Source organism: Ambystoma mexicanum, chromosome 6p (genome assembly GCF_040938575.1).
Source record: "Ambystoma mexicanum isolate Mex_15411 chromosome 6p, UKY_AmexF1_1, whole genome shotgun sequence".
In the NCBI taxonomy this organism is placed as follows: domain Eukaryota; kingdom Metazoa; phylum Chordata; class Amphibia; order Caudata; family Ambystomatidae; genus Ambystoma; species Ambystoma mexicanum.
The window spans coordinates 347,632,885-347,656,289 of NC_090935.1; the positions used below are offsets into that span (position 1 = coordinate 347,632,885).

General features: G+C 44.8%; 1 protein-coding gene across 3 annotated transcripts in view; it reads right to left on the reverse strand.

The window, feature by feature from the left end:
- The window catches only part of PRLR (prolactin receptor), an 850,394-nt gene that overhangs the window by 206,177 nt on the left and 620,812 nt on the right, over positions 1-23,405 (reverse strand). For all 3 annotated transcript variants that reach the window (XM_069627116.1, XM_069627118.1, XM_069627117.1), the window contains one exon: positions 21,486-21,556. The gene's annotated coding sequence lies outside the window, so the exon portion shown is untranslated. The remainder of the gene's footprint in view (positions 1-21,485; positions 21,557-23,405) is intronic.

A 23,405-nucleotide genomic window follows, 5' to 3' on the forward strand; every position in this document is an offset into this window, starting at 1 on the left:
ATCAACAGTCTGAGGGGGAAACTGCCAATGTTAATCTCCATCTCTCATAGCGGGTGCGAGGGGGGAACTGGGAAGGCCCTTGGCACATTGTATTAAATCCAATTCAAATCAATTCCACTATAGAAAATCACCCTATCCATTTAATTTGAATTGTTTTGGGAACAACCCACCTTAATCCTTTCCATTATATTGCGGGGATGGGGGAAGCTGTGTAGATAATTAGCGCAATGAACTGAAGTTAAATCAATTATTTACCATTTAGAAAATCACAGGATGAGTGTTGTTAGAATTCAAAACTAACAAAGTTCATGCCCAGTGTGTTATAGCCGGTATAGACCATAAAGACTTGGGGGACGGTCCTTCTGAAATCCCTGACCCCTGTCCCGAAGGGGGGAGTCCATAATCCCAAAATAAATAACCCTAAACTGGTGCTATTAAAGTGAATATAAGGGTGCAAAATGAAATTCCCCCCTTTATTCCTTTATATCCCAAACCAGAATTGCCAAGCATTGCTTCTCATTTGAAGGTGTGTTGAAAAACGATTTCCTTTTGAGTTCCTTTTCCCAAGCTTGCCTTTTAAATAAAAGTAGAAAAACGATTCCCCCATTTGAGTTCTTTTTCCCAAATTTGCCTTTCAAATGAAAGCCTAAAAACATGAAATTTCCCATTGATCACAATGCCCAAAGCATTGCCTTTCCTTTGAATGTGTGGTGCAAAACGATTTTTCCAATGTATTGTGAATGTTTTCTATTGGTTAATTTGCAATTAAATCTGATGTAAGTTGTGACTGCATATTTCAAAACTTCTACCTGTGTTGTTTTAATAATGGAAAGTAATTTGGAGTTGTGATATTGTGTAGTGCCACAACATTGATGGTTGATGTTGGTTGATAGTTTGTTTTGTCAAACCTTAAATAAATAAATATTCTTGCTATACACTGGCCTGGTTCCTATTGCATGGGTGACATAGGTTATTTGTTGGGGTTGGTGCAAGACGGGTTGGAGGCCTCAGTAATGTTGAATCTGTAGAAGCACTTTGGGTGCGCACCATCTTGCTTGCGGGGGGAAAGGAATTTGCCTGAGTTGAGTGTGACTGTCTAATAAACTGCGACAAAGCGCAATATCAAAACTAAGATTGGAACAGCATCTTGCAAATGAAGTGGGGCATGCCTCCCTTACCAAGGCCTCTTAAAAGAAAAGGATGCAGCTTTGCCTGTTCAGGTATTTATCTTCTGGCTTGGCAAAGGAAGAGCTGTTTCTATTAATAAGCAGTAACTATTTGATTTGGTGTTCTTTTTCCCCTGATACTTTGTATAGTTGATTGTTGTTCTTTCCTTTTAAAGTACACTGTTTTAGCTTGTAGAGACCATTTGGAGGCATGTTGGAAGGTAGCTAAGTCTATACAAGATGGTTTTCTCTTCTAACAGAGTAATGGGGGGTAAGAATGTCTCCTCATAGAGTTGAGCTTACGTACCTCCTTGCATTACTGAAAATGGAAGTGGAATCTAAGGAGAGGTAACCCTGCCGGTCTCCTATCTATTCAACAGGTTGGATCCCAGTTAGAGTAGATTACATTCGAATTGAAGATATCCTATGGGATCAACTAATCCTGAGCTACACCAGGTGAATGAGTTGGTGTTGGGCCACGATAGTATATCAGTGATGATAGTAGCTTGCATGAACACATGAATCCCTCATATTGATAGAGTGTATTCTTTATCTTGAAGTTGCAGATTGCCATGAAGGTTCTAGAAAGAAAGAGTGAATTGTTTCTCCTGAGGAAGAGATAGAAGTCCGCAAACGTGTAGAGAACTGATCTATTTTTGGAAATATCTAATTGTTTTAAACATTTTTTTGTATTTAATTTTTTGTACTGGACAACTATTATGTATGGAAATGTGAATCATGTGTATATTCTTGAGGGTACAATTATCTCTACATGTTTTTTAACTTTATAACAAAAGAATGTGTGATTGAATGTATTCAGATAAATATTTGAAAATAGCAACCTAAAGTTTTGTTTGTTATAAAACACTTGGTGTGCAGGGGATGCAAGTGTTCCACTGCCATTGGAAACCGGGTTCTTCACTAATATAATGAAAAAGGGGAGGATTGGATGACCTGGTAGCCAACCAGCATGGGAAACATCGGGTTTCTAAGAAGGAGACCAGCTAACGTTTGCAGGTTGCACACATTGGTTGAAACTTTTTGTTGAAACGTTGTGTTATTGGATTGCATTCTGTGCTCTGTTGCCATTTGCATGGTCTCTTGGTGCTTTAGGATCTGAAAAAGGTGCTGGATGGGTTTGTTTAGTAGGGGCGTTGCAAGCTTTTGCGTTGGTTTGCACAATTCGGAAGAACCCATATGTTTCTAGAAGGTATTTGTCAAGGGCACTTCGGCTGTGTGTATCCAGAGGATAACCTTTTGTGTGTGCAAAGTCCCAGGATCCGATTGGTTGTGATTGTGCTATTGAAATTGGTGGTAGTGATTTGGTGTACTGGTGCTTTCAGGTTGTGCTGGGAGGAGGTGTCTAAATGCTGTGTGTGGATGGCTTAATCGGTGTGCATAACATGAGCTGGAAAATCAAATGTGAGTTTTTGAAATATTAAAGCGTTAGCCAAGCCTTCTCCGAAGTTCTGGAATGCATGATCGCATGTTCCACCAGTAGCAGAGACAGCTTTTGGTGCCGGGGCCGATAATAGGGCACCAGCGGGAGGCTGGGTGGCGCACTGGGCACCAGGTGAGAGCCAGAGGGTGCGGCCGCCCTCCCCTCTCACCCCTTACAGCCACCCCCCCGGCTCCACCACTGTGTTCCACGATTGGCTTTCAGATCCCAAGTAGTAAAAGGGAACTGTGGCCAGAGTCCCCCTGTTTTCTGTCAATCTGTGTCGAATGGAGCAGGCCCATTCTGCAGGCACGTCCCCAAATGTAGCAAAGGTATTAGTCAAAGCATAGGTCTCCATTTCCACAAGACACCCTGTAAAGATTACTTTTATCTATTTTAATTTGATATTTTGGGGGACATGGTGCAGGGTGGCTAGTTTTTCGAAATAAAAAACGGAACAGGCCAACAACATAAAAGTAGGACTGCAATGCGACGGTTACAATACTGACTACCTTCAGTATTTGGAAAAGGGGGTATTTGGGGGGCCGGGGGTTTCAGACATTCTCGTGGATATTAACTGTGTGGATGTGTCTGTCACGTTACATATGTGAAAAACAAGAGCGTTAGCGCCATTTGCAATCACAGGCCTTGCTGTGTAAACCTTCTCAAGGCGTCGTGGAGACAATATCCGTTAATGCTTGTGGTAGTCAACGGAAAGGTTGGGTGTTCCAGCCCGTTTTGGGATAGCAGTGAACTGACAGTACGCGGAGATGTACAATGGAATGTTTATTTGCGTTATTATAACGGTTATGTGGAAAGGTTGTTTGGCAATCAATGCATTGGGCATTCCTTTGCCAAAAGCGGGACTGAGTTTCTAAATATTCACGGAACGGAGGAACAGACTGCCCAATTACGGGACAATCCCAACAAAATCGGGAAGTCTGGTCACCCTATTCAATTTAGAAATGAGTTGTACAGTGCAGGTCATACCTCTACTATCCATCTATCGGTATGGACCATTCTCTGTATTGTACTGCAAAGGGACTGAGAATGCCAACATCTCAGATGCCCCCATTTATATCTTCTTTGGGGACCCACGTGTCATTTTTTTTCTACCATGAAAGAATGCATTTGGGCAGTTTTTCAATAAAGTAAAAAAAAAGTTTTGAACTTTGAGGTGGTTCTTAAGATTCCTCTGTCCACCTCTTGGAGGTATAAACGAGAGTAATTTGCATGATGTATTTCCCCTCAGGTGCTTTTTAGCACATACATTATTCCCAGGAATGCCATGAACACCTCCTGCTTTATTATTTGGAGGGTGGCAAGTACAGACCGCATGTGGGTTCTTCGAGTAAATGAAGTCCACATTGTTTAGGAGAAATGAATACTGATGTTAATAGCGCAATATAAAAACAGCCGTGAAATTAAACGGCAGCTCTTCAGTGCGATGGGGTGGGGGGGGGGGTTCGGGGGGGAGTGAAGGTAGCGGGAGTCGCACCTGCCTAGGTTTAGCAGTCAGCATCCATACATTTTAGCGCCAGCTTCAGAGGAACTTTTAAATCACCCAACAAAGGTCTCCACGGGCCTTCCCTTCACATCCATAGCTTACCCTACACTAGATTACACAGGATGCCTATTTCAGAAAAGCATTTTGTTGCCAGTTTTGTCAGGTGGTGGAGATGGGGTACCTTTTCCAAATAAGGGCAAACCTGGAGATCAATTTGAAGCCCTAATTTCTGGAAATGTTCGGAAATTGAAAGAACATATGGACACGAGTCCTTGGCAAGCTCAATGCCTGTACCAGAACCAGCGCCTCGAGTCTCCTACCAAGCACAGAGGGCAAACCAACTCGCACTATAGGGGCCGCTCCTTTAGTGTAGCCTCCCGCGTCTGCAGAAGTCTCAGAATCCTCCAATCAGAAGCACAACAATCTTTTTTAAGTGTTAGAGCCTCGCCCTCCCAAACCAAAATGCCACCACGTGACTGTTGTAGACTGAACAAGAATAGACCACCTTAAAAGAGGGAAGACCTTAAGGGTCAGGAGGAAGGACAAGGCACGGGGAACAGGGGAGGAAGAGGAAGGCTACTAGAGCCCGAATAAAGAAGGTTGCATACGCCCACACCGTGCCCAGAACTCTGTCCATCCCCACAATACTTGGCCCAGTTATCAGGACCATAACAGAGACCAACCCCTCAGCTGAAAGCCATATGCCATCACATTCACATACAACCCCTCCCACCCACGAGGCCAGGCCAGTCAGACTAGCGAGCTGCACGCTGTGTGCGTGTGTACACACTTTGCACTCCGCAGAGCATGGCCACCGTGAAGTGCTCTGGGAACCTAGACCAATCAGCGCACAGGGCTTTCGCTACGCACGTGGCGCCTCCTGTCTGGGGCTCATTTTGTGTCGCTTGGTGATTTTACTGCGAGCACAGGATGTCCTAAACTGAGCTCCCAGGCACTGCCAGCTTCAGACACGGCATGCTAATAATTAACTTGTGTTGTTGTTAGTCTCACGCAGCCCAAGTAGAGGGGCTATGTTTTGCACAAAAACATGAACTTGTGGTTTTCTTACAGGTAAGGCTCCCCCACCCAACCAAATAGAGCGAATTCATCTGTGACCGACTTGCAAGAGCACGCAAAGGATCTATTCTGCCCAGTGCAGGGGTTTCATTTCCTGGCCTATCTTGTTGCATTGCAACCTGTGCCAAAATCCGATTCCCACTCAATTTGGGTAGTTTTATTAGCTGCTTCTGTCTGTGTTCATGCACTTTTATTTAAGGTTCTGCAGCCTCAAGTTTTCAGTACAAGTTTCCTTAAAAAAACAGCATTGGCAAAGCCAATACGACTGGCTCTTTTTGCAGGTGTTAGTGTTTGCTTTTGGGTGGTCAGTAAGTTGGATGGATGAGGTTGATTGTGTGGATGGCGATTGAATGGGTGGAGGAGCATGGCTGTTTAGACTGATGGTGGATTTGACTGTGTGTATATGTGGGGATGGGTGTGCAAAGGGGATGTGATTCTGCAGAAGGATGGATCGGTGTGATCAAGAATGTCCGCAATTGTGCATATATATATATCAGAGCTTGAAGTTGAAGGGAACTAAAGGGTGCGCCTTTCCTTTCCTTGTTTGAGAAATCTACAAAGGTCCCCTCACTACCTTTCATGCAGCGGGCCACTACTTCACAATACGAGAAGGCCACTTTTCTTTTTTATATCCCCCCTATGGGAATTCGAACCAGTGTTCTGCGGTTAATACACTGGTGCCATAGCTCACTGAGCTACAATCATAGCTTACTGAGCTATCCTTCCGAGAAACCCTTTCTATGCTTTTTTGATTGCTTGTTTGGGACATAACGCCTATGTTCGAATCACCACACAAAACGGCATCCACAGTGATCAGCGTTTGTCTCTTACAAATAAATATGATCAACGTGAGATTGCAGCAGGTGCACCTGTGTGTGGGCAATGGAGCTGGTTACGGTGTTTGGCATGTCCCTTATGAGGTGCAAGGGGGCTGATTAGAAGGGGGTGCCTCATAAAGTTTAGTTACTGTGGGGAACATACTACAGTTTTAAAACACAGTGTTGGAGGTTGAGTGGGGGAGAGACAGCGCTTCAGCCGGGGGCTTTGCATTGGGGGAGAGTGGGCAGGGATTATGGCCCACAAGTGGCGGACGGTTCCACCGCAGGAAGGTACACTGTAGCTGGAAGGTTCACAGAGGGGTGGGCGAATGGGAGGGGTGCCTGAATGGGACACATAGCTCTGCAACTTCGTTTGTACATTTTGGCCACTGGCTTGCATGACAAAGTTTGGATATTTGAGTGTGATTGGATGAGTGTGATTGGATGGATGGATTCATGTGATTGAATAGGTGTGATTGGGTGTTGGGGCACGGGTGGTAATAGAGGTATGCGTGAATGTATGGGTGTGAATGTGTACATGATGCATGGGGTGGTGCTGCTTGTTGGTTGGATGGATGGGTGTGAATGTGTACATGATGCATGGGGTGGTGCTGCTTGTTGGTTGGATGGATGGGTGTGAATGTGTATATGATGCATGGGGTGGTGCTGCTTGTTAGTTGGATGGATGGGTGTGAATGTGTATATGATGCATGGGGTGGTGCTGCTTGTTGATTGGATGGATGGGTGTGAATGTGTACATGATGCATGGGGTGGTGATGCTTGTTGCTTGGATGGATGGGTGTGAATGTGTACATGATGCATGGGGTGGTGCTGCTTGTTGGTTGGATGGATGGGTGTGAATGTGTACATGATGCATGGGGTGGTGCTGCTTGTTGATTGGATGGATGGGTGTGAATGTGTACATGATGCATGGGGTGGTGATGCTTGTTGGTTGGATGGATGGGTGTGAATGTGTACATGATGCATGGGGTGGTGCTGCTTGTTGGTTGGATGGATGGGTGTGAATGTGTACATGATGCATGGGGTGGTGCTGCTTGTTGATTGGATGGATGGGTGTGAATGTGTACAGGATGCATGGGGTGGTGCTGCTTGTTGGTTGGATGGATGGGTGTGAATGTGTACATGATGCATGGGGTGGTGCTGCTTGTTGGTTGGATGGATGGGTGACAGTGGATGGAAATAATTGCAGCTCAGCAGCAACTGGTGTTTTTTCCAAACCATGAACCCACGCCTGGAAGAGAGATCACCAGCTACAGGGGACATAGCAGCAGTTAAACGAGGTAAGGAGACGTGTGGGCGGGGCACCTACATTACAGTACCCACCGTTCCCCCATGCACTCTACATACCATCCTCTCCCAGCATTTTTGGGCATACCACTCCCCACGGGTACTCCGGGCGAAAAGAGAGAAAAATAAAAAAAGAAAACACCTTCACCCCAGCCTTCTTCCTTCCCTGCCTTAGTTTGGTCTTTCTGGCATCGCGCTTCTATGGTTCACATATCATCTTTCAGATCGTTACTTGTCTGTTTCATGGGGCGGTTTCTCCTCTGACTTTTGCTCTCTCCAGTTTTGTGTTCCCCGGACTCAGTACTTGGCCCTCTTCTCTTTTCATTGTACACTGCTCCTTTCTCAGAACGTATTTCCCCCTTCAATCTTTCCTCTCATTTCTATTCAGATGAGTATCACCTATTCTTCCTTCTTGGCTCTGTCTGACTCTCTTAATGCCAATGTCTCCGCCTGTCTCTTCTCTCTGCCGTTCCATAACGGATGCACTCACATTGCTGCACTTGAATCCCACAAAAACCGCGCTTCTCTTCTTTCCTGCTTCCATGCTCTCTTCCTATGCCTACCCCTCGGGCATAACAATGCCTCCTGCTTTTCTCCCCTTCTCTTCCTCAGCGAGAATTCATGGAGTTATCTTTGATTCAGCTATCTCTACAACTGCCCCCACGTTCCACTACCACCTCTACACTATTCGTCCTGCTTGTCCTTTCCTGTCTCCCCATGCTACTAAACTTCTTATCTGTTCCCTCGTCCTTTCCCATCTCGACTACTATTCTTCCCTATTAGTTGGCCTCCCTGCCTCTCTTCTTGGACGTCTCTGCTCTGTCTTCAACTCAGTTATCCGTCTCATGTTTTCTCTACTAAATCGGACCTCGATTGCCCCTAGTCTACATTCTGTGTCTCTCCTCTCTTTTGACAACTGTCTCCTATTCCACTTCCTCTGTACAGTCTACAAATGGACTTGCGGGCTGGCTCCATCCTTCTTATCCCTCTTTATACTCCAGCTTGCTCTCTCCCATCTGAATATCTTCACCTCTGTGCCCTGGCTCCCTTCTGTTCTTCTCCCTCATGCCAAAACTCTGGAACTCTCCCCCTCTACCTCGCGCTCCACCAACGTTCTTCACCTCTTTCGCACTAGTTTAAAAAAAAAAACGACTCTCATCACTATGCCTGATCGTTCTGCTGCTACATTACCATGATTTATTCTTACATTTATTGCACCACTTTTATTCTAATCTGTGTTCAGCACTGTGGTGAACGCGCTATACAACTTTAATAAAATACAAACAAGCCGAAAGGGTGCATTTCACTGCAAAATGTGTTAGAAAAATTTGCTGCGAAATCATGCAGCTTACAACTGGTTCTGTACGCTAGCACATAAAAACCATCAATAGATGGATTGTAAGTCACCACCTGTGTTTCCACTGTAAAACTCTTTCATGACAGTGCCCACAATATATGCCAATTTCCCACTGTAAAGCACATATTCATGAAGCCCATGTCTATAATATATACGTGAGCATTGCCCTGTACAATTCTTACATGCTGGATTCCCCCAAATATGCCACTATTGCCACTGTAAATGTGTAGCATGCCACTTGCTATGATGTCTGTGCCATGTCACCTGCCAGCCTGAGCTCGCGGCAGTGTACTCAAGGTTCGAGGAGGAGTGCGGACGCTGGCAGTTGGAGATGCAGACGGAGAGAATGGTGAAGACTGGCAACGCCTCTGTGTCTCCTTGAAGCCACATACTACAATGACGGCGAGGATGGCATCCATCTAAGCCCCGAACCCCGCAGCACCCCGCCGTGTGCACTCACTGCCGTGTGCCGTCCGCCGCTATGCATGCGTTGGTTCATATCCCATCCTCGTTGCCACCATAGATATGCATTCTTCGCCCTCTTCTTGACTGTGGTAACTGCCAATGCAATTGGTGGACGGCTTCTTGGTCCTGGAGCATCTTGAGAGGTGACCTTTGCCTTTCCATATGCAGCAGATCATTTTCAAAGCCGGGCATTCCGGGTTGTCTGCCCAATGGTTTGCACTATCGTACCTGAAACATCTCCTTGGAGTGCTCCTCCTCGGACTGTTTCTTCTCCTTATTCGAAAAGGCATTCTGCCTCTCCTGTCTTCTCTCCACGTGGGTTTCTGCATTCTGTCTACTGTTTTCCTTTTTACAGTATTATCATTGACAGCTGATATGGTGTCATTCACTTTCGGCAAGTTTATAGGTTGTGGTGTGACTTCTGTCTTTACGTTTGTGTCCTTCATTCTGGCTTCTAATACTTTGACACATTTCTCTGTGTGCTCTACTTGTTTAGCTACCCTCAGAACAGTGTCCAATGGGGAGTCATCTTTTGACCATAATTTTGCTCTAAGTTTTGCACTGTTGCACTCTAACATAAATTGATCTCTCAAACGTTTATCCAGATGATTGTTGAAATTGCATGTTGGCCAGTTTTCTCAGGCCTGTGATGTACTGCTCCACACTTACACCCTCTTCTTGCACTCTTTTTCTAAATTCATAGCGCTCTAGTATTGTACTCAACTTATTTTTGTAATGTTTACCAATCTTTTTGACACCCCTTTTTTATTAATTGAGATCTTCATCCTCATCTTCTGAGAGATCTGGTAAATCTTCGAATTTTTCTTAACCAGCAGGACCTAGACAATGCAACAGGATGGAGTTCATTTTTTGAATTTTTTATTTATTTATTAACATTTGGTTTTAACTTAAACCTTAGCTATACAAATACAGATCCCAACAACCATTAACATTTACTATTACATACATTTCACAAAGTACAAAATTCTTCAATAACAAATTTTTAAAACACGCCAGAGACCCAACCTCGCTGGGAGCACCCTTACTTTCTGGCGACCCTCCTCAGGGTACACAGATTACCCAATTCCCTTACTCGTCTGTTGATGCTCCCCTTACGTTTCTCCCCCTCTCTTTTTAGATTAGAGTTATTTGTCCCCTATCAATTTAAACAAATCCTTCACAAAGGCTAAAAGAGCCAAAGTCAGCGAGGTGTGGGTGCTTGACATCAGTCTCCCCCACCACTCATGCACTGACGCAGTTGTAAATATACAAAAGTACTTGGCCAGCTATTTTGTTAGAAGCTCGTTGCAGCCTGGACAATGCAGCAAAAGATGAAGCAGAGTTTCACGATCATGATTGCACAATCGACACTGGTAACCATGTGACTCCTGCGGCCTTCTTACTTCCAGGACTTCCTTAGTTGTGTAAAGATGCAACCTCACCCTCATGAAATTGTCCCGTTTAAATTTACAAGGAAGTTCCTCCTCTCAACGCTGTAGTTTGTACAACAAATTATGCTGGCATAGTGCTCAAAGGATGTTTTACATCTTTTCCAGGGTATTGCACGTTCTCCTATTTCAGCCAGAAAGAAAGCTGGTGGGTGCACACTGCTGAATGCCATTGTCGAGGCGGAGGGTATTGTAGAAGTTGAATAATGATGATTGTCAGCTTTATTCTTGCTACAGCAAACTGTCTAGAAATGTGGTTTAGGATTTGTTTGAGTCAAACGCTGGTTATAACATGTTAGCAGTGTTAAGGTACCTTTATTATACTTGTAATATTGGAATATGTGGCTCGTGCACCATGTAGTGTGGTCATAAATGTTTAAATCCCTTCTTTCTAGGTTGGAGGCAAGTGCTCTTATACACCGTACTGTACCGTAGAAATAGCCGCATTTGCCCAGAAACAGTCCTGCAGTTGGGGACGAAGAGTGCTTGGCAGCACTCGTCGCAACTGAAGGACTGTTTACTATAGGTGGATGCCGTTCGGCTTAGTGTCCGCTGCCTTAGTATTTCAAAAAGTCATGCACAAACTCTTCAATGGAGACAAAGGAATATTATGCTTCCAAGATGACATCTTAGTCTATGCAGACAGTTTCAAGCTTCACAACGAAAGATTGGATGGTGTCTTGAAAAAATTGCATGCTGCAGGCATGACTTTGAGTCAGGAAAAATGCAAAATTAATAGAAAAAAAATTGAATATCTAGGACACGGTATCTCATCCGAGGGCATACATCCCAAAAGACAACTTGCAGAAACAATTGAAAACATGCCTAGACCAGTTTCTCATGAACAAGTTTGAACATTTCTAGGAAGGGCGGAGTACTACTCCAAATGTATTCGTGATTTTGCAAAACACACTACATCCATGCATGAACTTACCAAAGGGAAGAGTATGTTCAGTTGGAGTAAAGTGTGTGAAGAAGAGTTTGAATTCATCAAAAAGGCCCTGTTGAGAACTCCTGCACTACAGAATTTCAAGAGTAACGGGAAGACGATTATAACAACTGATGCCAGCAATGTTGGTCTAGGTGCAGGGGTAACTCAGGAAGAGAATGGGAAGGAATTTCTCTTAGGCTTTGCCTCGAGAGTACTCAAGGGAACAAAGAAGTCGTATGCCACCATTGAAAAAGATGAATTGTCGATCAAATGGGCTGCAGACAAATTTAGGAATTTCATCTGGGGCATGAATTTTGATTTCCGCAGTGATCACAAACCCTTGGTGGAAATAATTACGTCAAAGGGCCTGGATAAGGAGTCAGGCCGTATCAGAAAGTGGGTGTCTCAACTGCAAGAATACAATTGCACAGTAAAGTATTTACCTGGTGTGAAGAACTTTGCAGCAGACTGTCTGTCAAGTCTGACAACCGTGGTGGAATTGAACAATGAGAAAAATCAGGAAGTGGTTTTAGCAATAGTCTCTGTGCCAGTGCTGCAGGAGGAATGGGAAGGAACCCTGAGACAGGATACTAGTTTAAGATGACTCAAACAAGAATTGGAGGCAGACAACCCTCGCAAAAGAAAACTTTTTGATGAATTGGGAGTTTTACCTTTCTGGAATGGAACAGATGATCTGTGTGTCCAGGGAGAGATGATAATGCGTGGTGACAACATTATTCCACCATATAAAGTTTGTGAACGACTCATAAGCCTTGCCCATGAAGGCTACCAAGGGAATAATAAAACCAAAGAGACGATAAGAAGTGACTACTGGTGGTCAGGCTGTGATCTGAAAATTGAAATAACTGTCAGAGATGGTATCCTTTGCAATAAGAGTGACAAAGTGTGTGTGAGTTCTACAGATAGTCCAGAATGCCCATGGGACAAATTGGAAATGGATGTTTGGGTCCTATGTGGAGTAATGGAGTACAATCCTTTTGCCTGGTAGTCATTGATTTGCTAACTAGGTGGGTTGAAATATTGATCAAACCTAAGATAACAACAAATGTTATCGAGTTTTTAGAAGAAATTAGTAAGCAGGAAGGATTGCCCAGAGTCATTGTGACTGACAATGGGTCACAATTTAGATCAAAGGAAATGGAGGAATACTGTCAGAGGAACTTCATTGGACGTTAGAAAAGCGCCATATACCATCCCCAAACCAATGCAGTTGTAAAGCGTTTTAATAAGGTTTTGAAAGAAGCAATCAGGTGGGTTTGGGCTAATGGCAGTGACTGGGAGAAAGCAGTGAGAGAGGTGATTGTTGCTCACAGGATCGTTGCTCACAGGTTTACCCCTCATTGTACAACAGGAGCAAGCTGGAGAGCGTTGTTAGTAATAGCAGGTGTAGTCAGTTGAGAAACAAAGAAGCCCACCATTGTGCTGGGACTAGGAGACACCGCACTCTTCCTACTATAGGAGATAAAGTGAGAATCAAACTTTCTCCTGCTCTCAGAGATGGGTACAGTAAATGGTCCAAGCCAAATGCAGTGAAAAATGTGTTTAGACATACTGTCAGATTGAATGATGGGAAAGTATGGAACATGGAGAGAGTGTCTTTGGTGATGGGAATGGAGAGAAGAGAGAGAGAGAATGCTGATGAGGGAGAGAATGGTGCTGAAAAATATCAGGCAGATAAATAATTTACTGAGAAAGTGAAAGCGAAAGTGTTCGAACACTGCAGAGGTAAATTTCCCTTGCCTGGTCATGCAGCTGGGAATTTTCTCCAGCCAAGGTTGGGGAGAACCTACCGGAGACCAAAACATCTGACGGAATATGTGTATGAGATGAACTTTGCATAGTCCTGTTAAGTAATCTGTGAACAGAAGGGGATGTGTAATATGGCACCTGCTATGACATCTGTGCCACGTCACCTGCCAGCCTGAGCCCACGGGGTGTGCTCGAGGTTCGAGGAGAAGTGCGGATGCTGACAGTTGGAGACGAAGATCGAGTGAGGGGCGAAGACTGGCGGGGCTCCATATATATATATATATATATATATATATATATATATATATATATATATATATATATATATTCTTAAGGACCCAAGTTATTCCCTGTAAAAACCTCTGTGTCTCCTTGAAGCCACATACTACAAAATCACATAGATAAGAATGGATGTCAGTTGTCAGTGCAGGCCCTACATTCATGGAGCTGATACAGGCCCTCATCACCACAACACGCACACATATATACGCATTGCATTCACAACACGCACACCTTTTCCCCCTTTAAAGGAAATATGTATCTGTCCATGATGCCGGTGTCCTTGTTCAATGGCTCTCTTCTGCCAGGACTCTTCTTCCTGGCACCAGCCAGCCAGCATAAGCAGCCATGTAGGCTGCATGACATGGGGCTGGGGGTAGTGTTTTGTTACAAAAATGATAATCACACCAGTGACAAGGGCGCACATATGTCATGAGCCATGGGGATAGATGGGCCAGGCCAGTGGGAAATGGGCATGTCTGATCAAAAAAATTAAACAAGTCAGTATTAACCCGCAGCCCCTCCCTCCTTCCTGTGGCTGCTCTGGTCGCCCAGCTTAGTGTCTGCTTTGGGTCTCACTGAGCCATATAGAAAGGGTTGCATAATTTGCTCAGCCGCAGGTGGCTATTGTGGATTGGGAATTCAGTTTCTATGTAGTCTGACAACATGAACAGAGTCCGCGATAAGCAAAAAGTAATAACATGAATGCAAACACAATGTAATGCAGCACTAAAGTTGAAAACATTTAAATTTACCAAGCAGCAAAAAACCAAAACATGCATCCAGCATAATAAACATGTCATACACGTGTCATGCTTCGCAGAGCATCTGGCGTCCCTGTAAATATGTACCTGCAAACGCTCTGGCAGAGAGCAAGTTCTTATAGACAGACCTAATAAACTACAGGTTTGGGAGTCATGCAGCAGGAAGGTCACTGAATGTTAATCACACACATTTCACTACTCAAAAGTGGGTGGCAAAAGAAACCTGGGAAATGATTATGGAGAAGAAAGTAAATAGAAAGGAAACTTATTCTGATTTGGGCATTGCCATATGATTTGCTGAATTTCTACTAAAAATACAGGTTCAGGTTGCCTTAAATCGCATGAGCAATATGCATATTCTAAATGCATACATTATTTAATAATTGTGCACTTAGGAGCATAGGTGTTTTTAATACAATATATAACACTTGGGAACCCTCTGAACAGACCAGCCCAAACACCTTGACATTTGAACAAGTTGAAGATAAACTAATATGGCATTCCTTCACGAATTGGTTCACTCCCCAGCTAAATTAAACGTGCTGTATTTTTAGAAATAAAAAATGGTGCTTACAATAAACACTACTGTGTATATCATTTTCATATTCAAGAAGAGTTCAACATGACTGCTAAGGAGAATCTGCTGGTAAGGTGCAGTTCTTTGCACTTGAAAACAAGTGCATGATTATTTTGGTCCGTAATGAAGCTTTATTTGTGCTTCGTGTATATTAGCACATGGAGATCGTTTTTTACTTCTTTTTAGCCAATCAGAATGGCCAGCGTGCAGTCAATAACTACTGGTATTCACTGAATTCTGAACATTTTCACTTCAGGCCGGGAAACAACAATCCAATTTTCAAGGTAAGATTTCTTTAAATAAGACTTCTCCACTATGGAAGGACCATTGTTTTCACTGCAACACCTATTTAACCATCAAAGAGGAAGCTGACTGGTGGGAAAATGCGATCACTTTCTTACAGAGAAATTACAGATTACTTTTTAAATGAGAGATTATTCATGCTCATTTTAAACCTGGTCCAGTTTAACCAGGTTTGCAATTAAAATACTTAACTTATGAAGACAACCTTGTTATTTAAATACTACAAAGTAAAACAGGATTTAATTTACTATCTCAGTTTGCCTATTTACTTTACTCTCTATTAAACTGTTTTTTACTTCATCACTAAAACTCCAAAACATGTATTGCTACAACCTGTATGTGCTAATAGCCTTCTAGACATTGATAGAGATCATTATCGCTTGGGATAGTGAGCCTTCCCCAAAGAGAGAGAAGAAAGGGATGGAGAGAGAGGGGAGAAAGATCAGAGTGAGAAAAGAGAGAGTCAGGTAGAGACGGAGAGAGAATAGAGAGAGTGTTTTACTGTGGCAAAGTAAGGGAGTGAAAAGCAAGCCGACTTGTTCATGTGTTGCTATGACCTATTATTCTTCTTGGCACGTTTGTTTTTCGTTTAGAGTGAAACACATGCAAGCAGTCTGGTATAGCTGAAGCGGGAGTTGAAAAACAAGAAAAGGATGGATGTGGATGGATATATGGATCCTATCCTGAAGATGTCTATCTATCAGGAAGGCCTGGGGTAGGTTGATTGCCAAGCTGATGGATGATTGACGCATGGCTGGATCAATCAGTGGTTGGGAGAATGGATGAATAGAGGATGTTTAGATGGCTGAGTAAATGGGTGGATGGATGAAGGAAGAGAGGGAGTGATGGTCGGGTGTGCATGAATAGATGGCTATAAGTGAACGGATGGGTGATGAGTAGGATGATTGGTGTGATAGATCAATGCATTTAGATGGATAAAATCACGTGAAAGGAGATCAAATTAAAAACGAATAAAGGAGAAAGACACATGGATGGATCCTTGGATTAATTCACTGAACGAGGTGGTGCACAGAGAGCTCCAGCACAGGAATGGCAGCCTCTTGTCTTTTACCTTGGAAGTAAAAAGCAAGTTCAACGCGTATCTCTCTGGGTTGGGTTGCGTTACACCATTTGCGGGTACTTCATAGTGCAGTGCTGGTGTGCAGTATGTGATTATGAAGCTGCAAACATAATATGTGGGACACAGCGACCTCTTTGTGCACGGACCATTCACTTACAGCACAGCTCGATGCACTGAGCGGCTAGTGTTTGTTTAAATATACTGTCAACCAAACCATTGCATTTTCCCGTGCTTTGGTTGACAATATATTTGAGCAAATAGAAATATCCCGTCACGCAGATCCCAAATGGCCGGCAGCAAAACGCGGCGTACGATTCCATTCTAGGCAGTACCCAATGCTTTAAGTGGGCTGGGGCCTGCCGGGGTGAGGCCCCGTCTGTCTCCCAAAAGTGGGGTTGAGCCGGGGTCCTGCCGGGGCCCCTTGGTCCCACCACAACGTTGGTGGGATGCATTATCCCGTTGCAGCCGTGACGGGAGATGCGCCTGCCATTAGGTCAGGCAAGTTGACAGAAGTGCCAGCCAGCCACAGTGTTGCTGTGACTGGCTTGCCCTTCCGTCAGTCACTGTAACTTCCTCTGGTGACCCCTCACACGAGAGGTCACCAGAGGAAGTTAGTGTCTCTTTGTTTCCCCAGGTCGCCGAAGGGTTTTTAACCCTCGCGAACCTGGGGACTCCTCGACATATTTCGAGGTTTGTAAAAGATGGCTTGAAAAGTGCACAATTCAAGCTATCTTTTATAAAGCTTTGCCGATGGACAAAGACGCCCCGGGCGACCTGGGGAGATGGATTTCTTATCCCACTTAAAGCCCTGGCAGTACCAATGAATGGCACTGAGCATTCATTGCAGTTCTGAGGCCAAGGGAAATCAGGGCCTAGCCGTATGGAAAGACTGCCTCTGTGACTGCTACTATTTGTACAACTCAAAGCACTCATAATGAAGAGTGAGTGAGCCCCTTTTATTCATGGTCTGGCAAGGACGCTCGCGATCTGGAGCCCACATTCGCTGTAGGGGGCAGCCACTTTGCTGCTCACACGCCCCAGTCTCAAAGCGCTACAGGAGGGTGTTATGGGAGGTAGAGGATCATTTCTTTTTAGTGCATTTGTGAACATATGAAGGGGTTTGGAACGAATTAAAAGTGTAGTGGGAGATGCTCTTTAATAACCACAGGAAAGGTGTGTTTCCTTTTGCAAATGAGAAACTCCTATTTGAGTGCATTTTAATATCTGCCTTCGTAGCCATGATAGGTGTGCGCTCTAGCTCCCCGCTGCAGATATAAAGGACTGTGGAATGTGTAGCCATGATAGGTGTGCGCTCTAGCTCCCCGCTGCAGATATAAAGGACTGTGGAATGTGTATGCTTATGGTGGCCCTAATGGATTGGAAATCTCCTTCCTAGGTAGTTTATGTGACCAACGGCAGGCCTAGACGAAAAGAATAATAGCACCACAAGCACAATCTAGTGCAGCACCAAAAGGGGAAACAAAACAAACTATTTTAAGCATCACCCAGTATCTCGCCCCAACTTAAACAGTTTCAATGATGCAACAAAATGGCCACTGCCCCGGCAGACCTTTCTCCAGTATGCACTTGTTATACAGGATGTAGCAGCTCACTTAAACAAGGGGCCTAATTTAACATGCCTCTTCATGAGGTCTGGTGGCAAGCAAAACTGTAGCCATACCTAAAAACATACTTTGGTCCATCATTTGGGGTCAAAGGCAGTGGTGTAGCAGGAGGCCCCGCCAGCACATGTCATGCAATGGGGCCCCCCTCCACCCCATGACATGGAGGCTGCAAGATCCTCTGCAGATGACAGGAACAAGTGCTCCTGGCTACTGCAGGGAGCTGAGGGCCCCGTTCTCTGGACCAATGGACTGAAAATAAGAAAATGTATTTTCTTTAAATGTGTGTGCCTGCGTGTAAGTGTGTGTATATATATGCATAAAATGTAATGTGCATGAATGAGTGAGTGCATGATGTGATGTATGGCTGCCTGTTTGCGCCTGTGTGAGTGTATGGTGAAAGAGTGCACACTTAAATTTATGGGTGGCTGGGTGTGCACGTGTGAGTGTATGGTGAAATGGAGCACACAAATGTATGGGTTGCTGCCTCGGTGGGCCTGCATGGTGAAAGGGTGCACACTTAAAGGTATGGGTGGCTGCCTTGGCGTGCCTTTATGGTGAAAGGGTGCACACTTATATGTATGTATGGCTTCTTGGGTGCACCTGTATGGTGAAAGGGTACACACTTATATGTATGGGTGGCTCGGTGTGCGTGTGTGTGTATGGTGAATGGTGTGTGTGTGCACTGAAACCTACATTTCGGGGGGGACTTACCCTTCAAATGTTGAAAGAGGCGCTAACTTCACGGATGGTGGGGGGCAAACCTATTTGTGTGGGGGCATCTAACTTCGTTACGCATTCTAATGACTATTTTAGTGCAGCTTCAATGTTACAAGCAATTAACTCTCTATTTTAAGTCTGAAAGCACCCACTTACATACCGCTGTGAGAAGGAGTGGTCTCCTGTCCCCTCTGTACCCTTCCAATCACTCCCCTGGCATGCAAAACTAAACCCACCTCACAATTTCAATTGCCTAAAAAATTATGCATTTGAATGTAGGTACTATCAGTGAAATTCTTTACAACATATTTTCCTGTGCTGCCCGACAACGGCTCTGTAGGTCAGCCAGGTCGAATCAGCATAGCCCAAAATATTGGGGGAGGAGGGCTGAAGCCCATTCAGCTCAATAGAGTTGCGCCACTGCTTGTGTTTAATGCCTTGATTACATATTGGTAATATTCATTACTCATAGCCCTATTTTTCCTCGTCGCAGTACTTGTGTATGTGACAATTTGCCTCATACACAAGTATTGGAATGAGGTAGTGGGAGATGGAGGTAATCCCTGGCTTAGTTACCTGTAATCTTCACTCATAGTCCCACTCTTCCTCGTCCCAGTACTGACCTATAAGGCAAGGTGCCTGGTATGTAACCACTGGGACAAGGAAGAGGGACATGGAGGTGGGCTGAGGAGCTGATTTTGGGGTTTGGGGAGGGAGAGGGGATGTGTGGGGGGAGGTGGGTATTGTGCAATGATTTTGTAATGGTCATCCATGTCCAGGCTAAGCGGGCATGATATGTGGTACTAGTGGATAGAGGCATTTTGGTGCAGCCTGTCTGGTCATTTCTTAGTTTGGCTTGAATTTTGTTAGCTGAGTATCTCTGAAAAAGCAGTCCTGCTATGTGTAACTACCAGGCTAGACTGGCATAGGTGTTGCCAGTCTAGCCATTTCTTACTGTGACATTGTACATTTCTCTCAGCATCTGTGATAAAACAAACATGATAAGTGTTATTGCTTTGACTGGCATTTTGGTACAAACAGTCTAGGTATGTCTAAATGTGGCCTGACATGCTTTACTGTAATATGTTATTACTTGTCTAGACTGGTCTACATTGTGTGGCCAATTGGACATGTTTTCATTGAGTCATGACATTTTTAATAGCAAAGCATTAAATTAATTAAAACATTAATGTTCCTGAGCACTGTTGGTGACTTTCATGTATTGGATTTTGGGATTGGTGTTACCCTACAAAACAATTTACAAATGCTCTGTCTTTTGTTGGGAAGGGGGCAAGATCTTCCCACATCCCCAAGTGCTACATAATATGTCAAAGGCCGCCACAGGTACTGGAAGAGCCCAGGGAGAAGATGGGTGCCCTTGAAGGCTTCTATACGATTACATTATTGCATGCTTTTTAGGCGCAGTGCACATGCAGGAATAACAGCCATCTTAAATATTAGCAGCCATATATTGCCACAAAGCTTAAACGTAGCGCAGCAGTCTGCACCCCAGGCCTAGGCTGCGTACATGGCCAAAGGAATGGGTGTATCCCAGGCACTGATGAGAAAGGCCAGAGCTACACAGATCCATAAACCCTTCATTGTCCTAAAATGTTGCCATCCTTTGCACCCTGGGAAGAATGCGCCCTGCAAGGCTATGGGAGAAGGGCTGAGTGTCTGTGAACAGCGCAATCCCATGAGAAGGAGTGCACAGGCCTGCAACCCCCACCAGTCCAGGCTATAGCACACCAAATGCTCTAGCTTTAGAACCTCTGATTTCCAAGGAACCAGCCAGTCCCAGACCACTGGTCAAAAACCTGTTAGACCCCCGATCGATCAAAAAGATCAGAATGCAGGGCATTCCTGCCTTCTCTCCCAGGTCACGTGATTTGGCTATGATGTGCAGTGAGGGATGATAGCCCAGCACGATGGTGGAAGACCTTGGAGAGATGCCTGCCTGTCTGGGAGCGAGTGAGGTGTGTGAGTTGCTATGACCTCGGCTTTGCCCCTGGGCCCCTGTCTGCTTCTATCAGGTGCTTTGTTACATAGATAGAGATGTGGTGTTTAGTTTGCAATATGAGTGCCACTTGGCCGCCTTCTGACAAATGATGACTCTAGCATCACCCACGTGGAAGAAGATGGATAGACTAGGCTGGTACCAATAGCCTGGCCTCCCCTATAGAGCAGTCATTTATGTGTAGGATCGCACCAATCAGCCGCACAGGTTTCTACTGTATGTAATGATGTCACTGATGACACTGCACACCTTCATAATGTGTTGCTCCTGCAGATTTTGGCAGAATGTACTTTGTTGGCGCTTTTCCCTTTTGTGTGGAAATAAACTTTGTTATGCTTACAAGAGGTCTATTGTGCCTTTTTCTCTAGTGGGTTGTATTTTTTCTGGTGTCAGCTTCTAGGGGCTTTCCTGCACTTTTTAGCCAATTTTTCTCAGAAAGTGTGCTTTATAATGCATTAAACACACATATATAGATATATATATATCTTTCTCCTCGTGCAGTGTGCGGCATGCCCCTGCAACAGCATGTTTGTGCGTATTGCGCACGCGTGGTAATCTAGGCCGGCCCAGAGTGTGGCACGGCGTGCAATTTGTTGCCGAGCTGGGGAAGGTGGGCGTCAGCATGGCCTGCAGGGGGTCCTCCAAATGGCGTATACTGTCAGTTCCTGTAATTTGTCACCAGGTGCTCGACGGTCATGTGATGTCACTTCCACTACCCCTGTGATTTTGGCAAAATCGTAGCGCACGCTAGGAAATGGACATTGTTTATACTAGAATTCATATTTCAGGATGATTGCAGCACAATTCACTTTAAGACAATAACTGTAAAGGTTTTACCTGTGATAGTCATGTGTGCAGGGGGGAAGGTCCTGACCTTATCTTCCTGGAATAGCTGATTTCTTTGTAACCTGGAAGAGAAAAGTGATCTCAGGTTAACACCATGACTCGTGCACTCTGAAGCCAATAACATTGCTGCGATTCCCCTACGTGCATGGTCAAAGTAGTACATTTCACCTGTATACATGGGCGGTTGTATGTCCACTGTGCCTACGACTTCCAGAATATGATATGTGTCGCAATTTCCCCAAATACCGAATGTGCGGCCTTGGCGACAGACTTACCCACGAAATGCGTCCGCTGCACAGAGGCAAAGCTGGAGCGCCAGGAGACTGGTCCTGGGTGGTAGCGGTGCACTGTATAAATCAACATAACATAACATAACACAGAGGCAAAGGTGGACCTGCCAGATAACAGATCCATGTCCAAGCCGACCGATTCTCTCGAAAGGCTTCCACCCGAAGGGCTGTGACAGAGATATTGACTGGAGGGTGCATTCCCTTGGGCTCAAAAGGAGGACGCTTGTCAGGTTTCTCTTGTCGCTCGCTTATCATGGATGATGGCAAGACATGGTCATGGTCGTCATCATTAGCAGCGCGCGGCTCCCCTGTAGCGCTCTTGTAATCAGCAGTAGTGGCTCATCCAAATCAGCAATGCTCACGATATCAGGGGTTCCTGGTCTAGCCGAAGCCAAGCTTCGAGGGCCAGATGAAGATGCCTGGGGCCCATTTCAAAATGATGTCTGAGGGGGGGGGGCTTGCTTTCAGCTGGGAAAACCCACCTGCATATGTCAGCAACAAAAATACATTGATGCATTGCAGATTGCTCTTTAAAAGGAAAAGGGTAGTGGGAAAAACAGTGTATGTTATAGTGCCTGGAGGCTATTCAAATGGCAGCGGTGCGTGGTGTAAATCCCATTAACATAAGATAATATTTCTCAGAGCAAGCAGTTTGAATATGTGCAGTTTTGTATCCTCAGTGCACTCACCTGATCGCGCAATCAATATATTACAAGGGATGGGGAGACTTCTTGGGAAATGACTCGTTTTGTTTTTCATCCTTCACCCCATGTTTATATCCGCCCTTGAAGATTACAGGTCTCCTAGATTAGCATAATGCTAAGCAAGCGGCTTCCTTGCTGAGCACATGCACCGCCCCCAGTCTCAGATTGCGCATGGATCCTCTGACAAACTCCTATGGAACCCAAAGCAAGGGCTTGCAGATTATCCTGGGAATATGGAGTGTGGGGTCCTGTGCACAGAAGAATCAAGTTAGGTGGTGGATAGGGGAGCTCAGACCCTAAATGAGCACCGAAGAAACGTCTTGAAGCGTTCATTGCCACAGACAAGTCGGGCGGGGATCTTCAGACAAGTAGGCAACATTCTCCTTTTCAAGCATTACCACTTGGGCAGACCTGCAGGAAATGCATACCAGCCTTCCTCGGGGAAATGTCCTGCTGCCCCTTTACCTTTCCCCAATCATCTGCATTCCCAATGCTCCTGCTACTGTCACTGAAAAAATCGACTTTTCCCTTATTCTTCTTCTACATGCCACACTGTGCCACCTCCCGCAAAAAGGTTTCAGACTTCAGAAGTACCCCAAATAACACAACATCATGAACCTCGTCAATGGTCAGCACCCTATACATACTGCTCTCCGGCAGGTGCATTAACCCACTGTCTAATCTGACAGGCATGGCCAACTGCGCTCCATACCTGCAAATAAATGAGTCCTCCCCTACCTTCCCCCTAAAATGGCTTTATAACAATCAAGGACGTTGCCCTCAACCAGCATACTTTGTACTCACCAGTTCAACCCTCGCTTCATTCATTCCTTTAATTTATGACCTTTCTGCGGTCGACACAATTGTCCGTAACTTTGTCTCTCCATGCTATTGATTGATTGACAGTTTATTTCTAT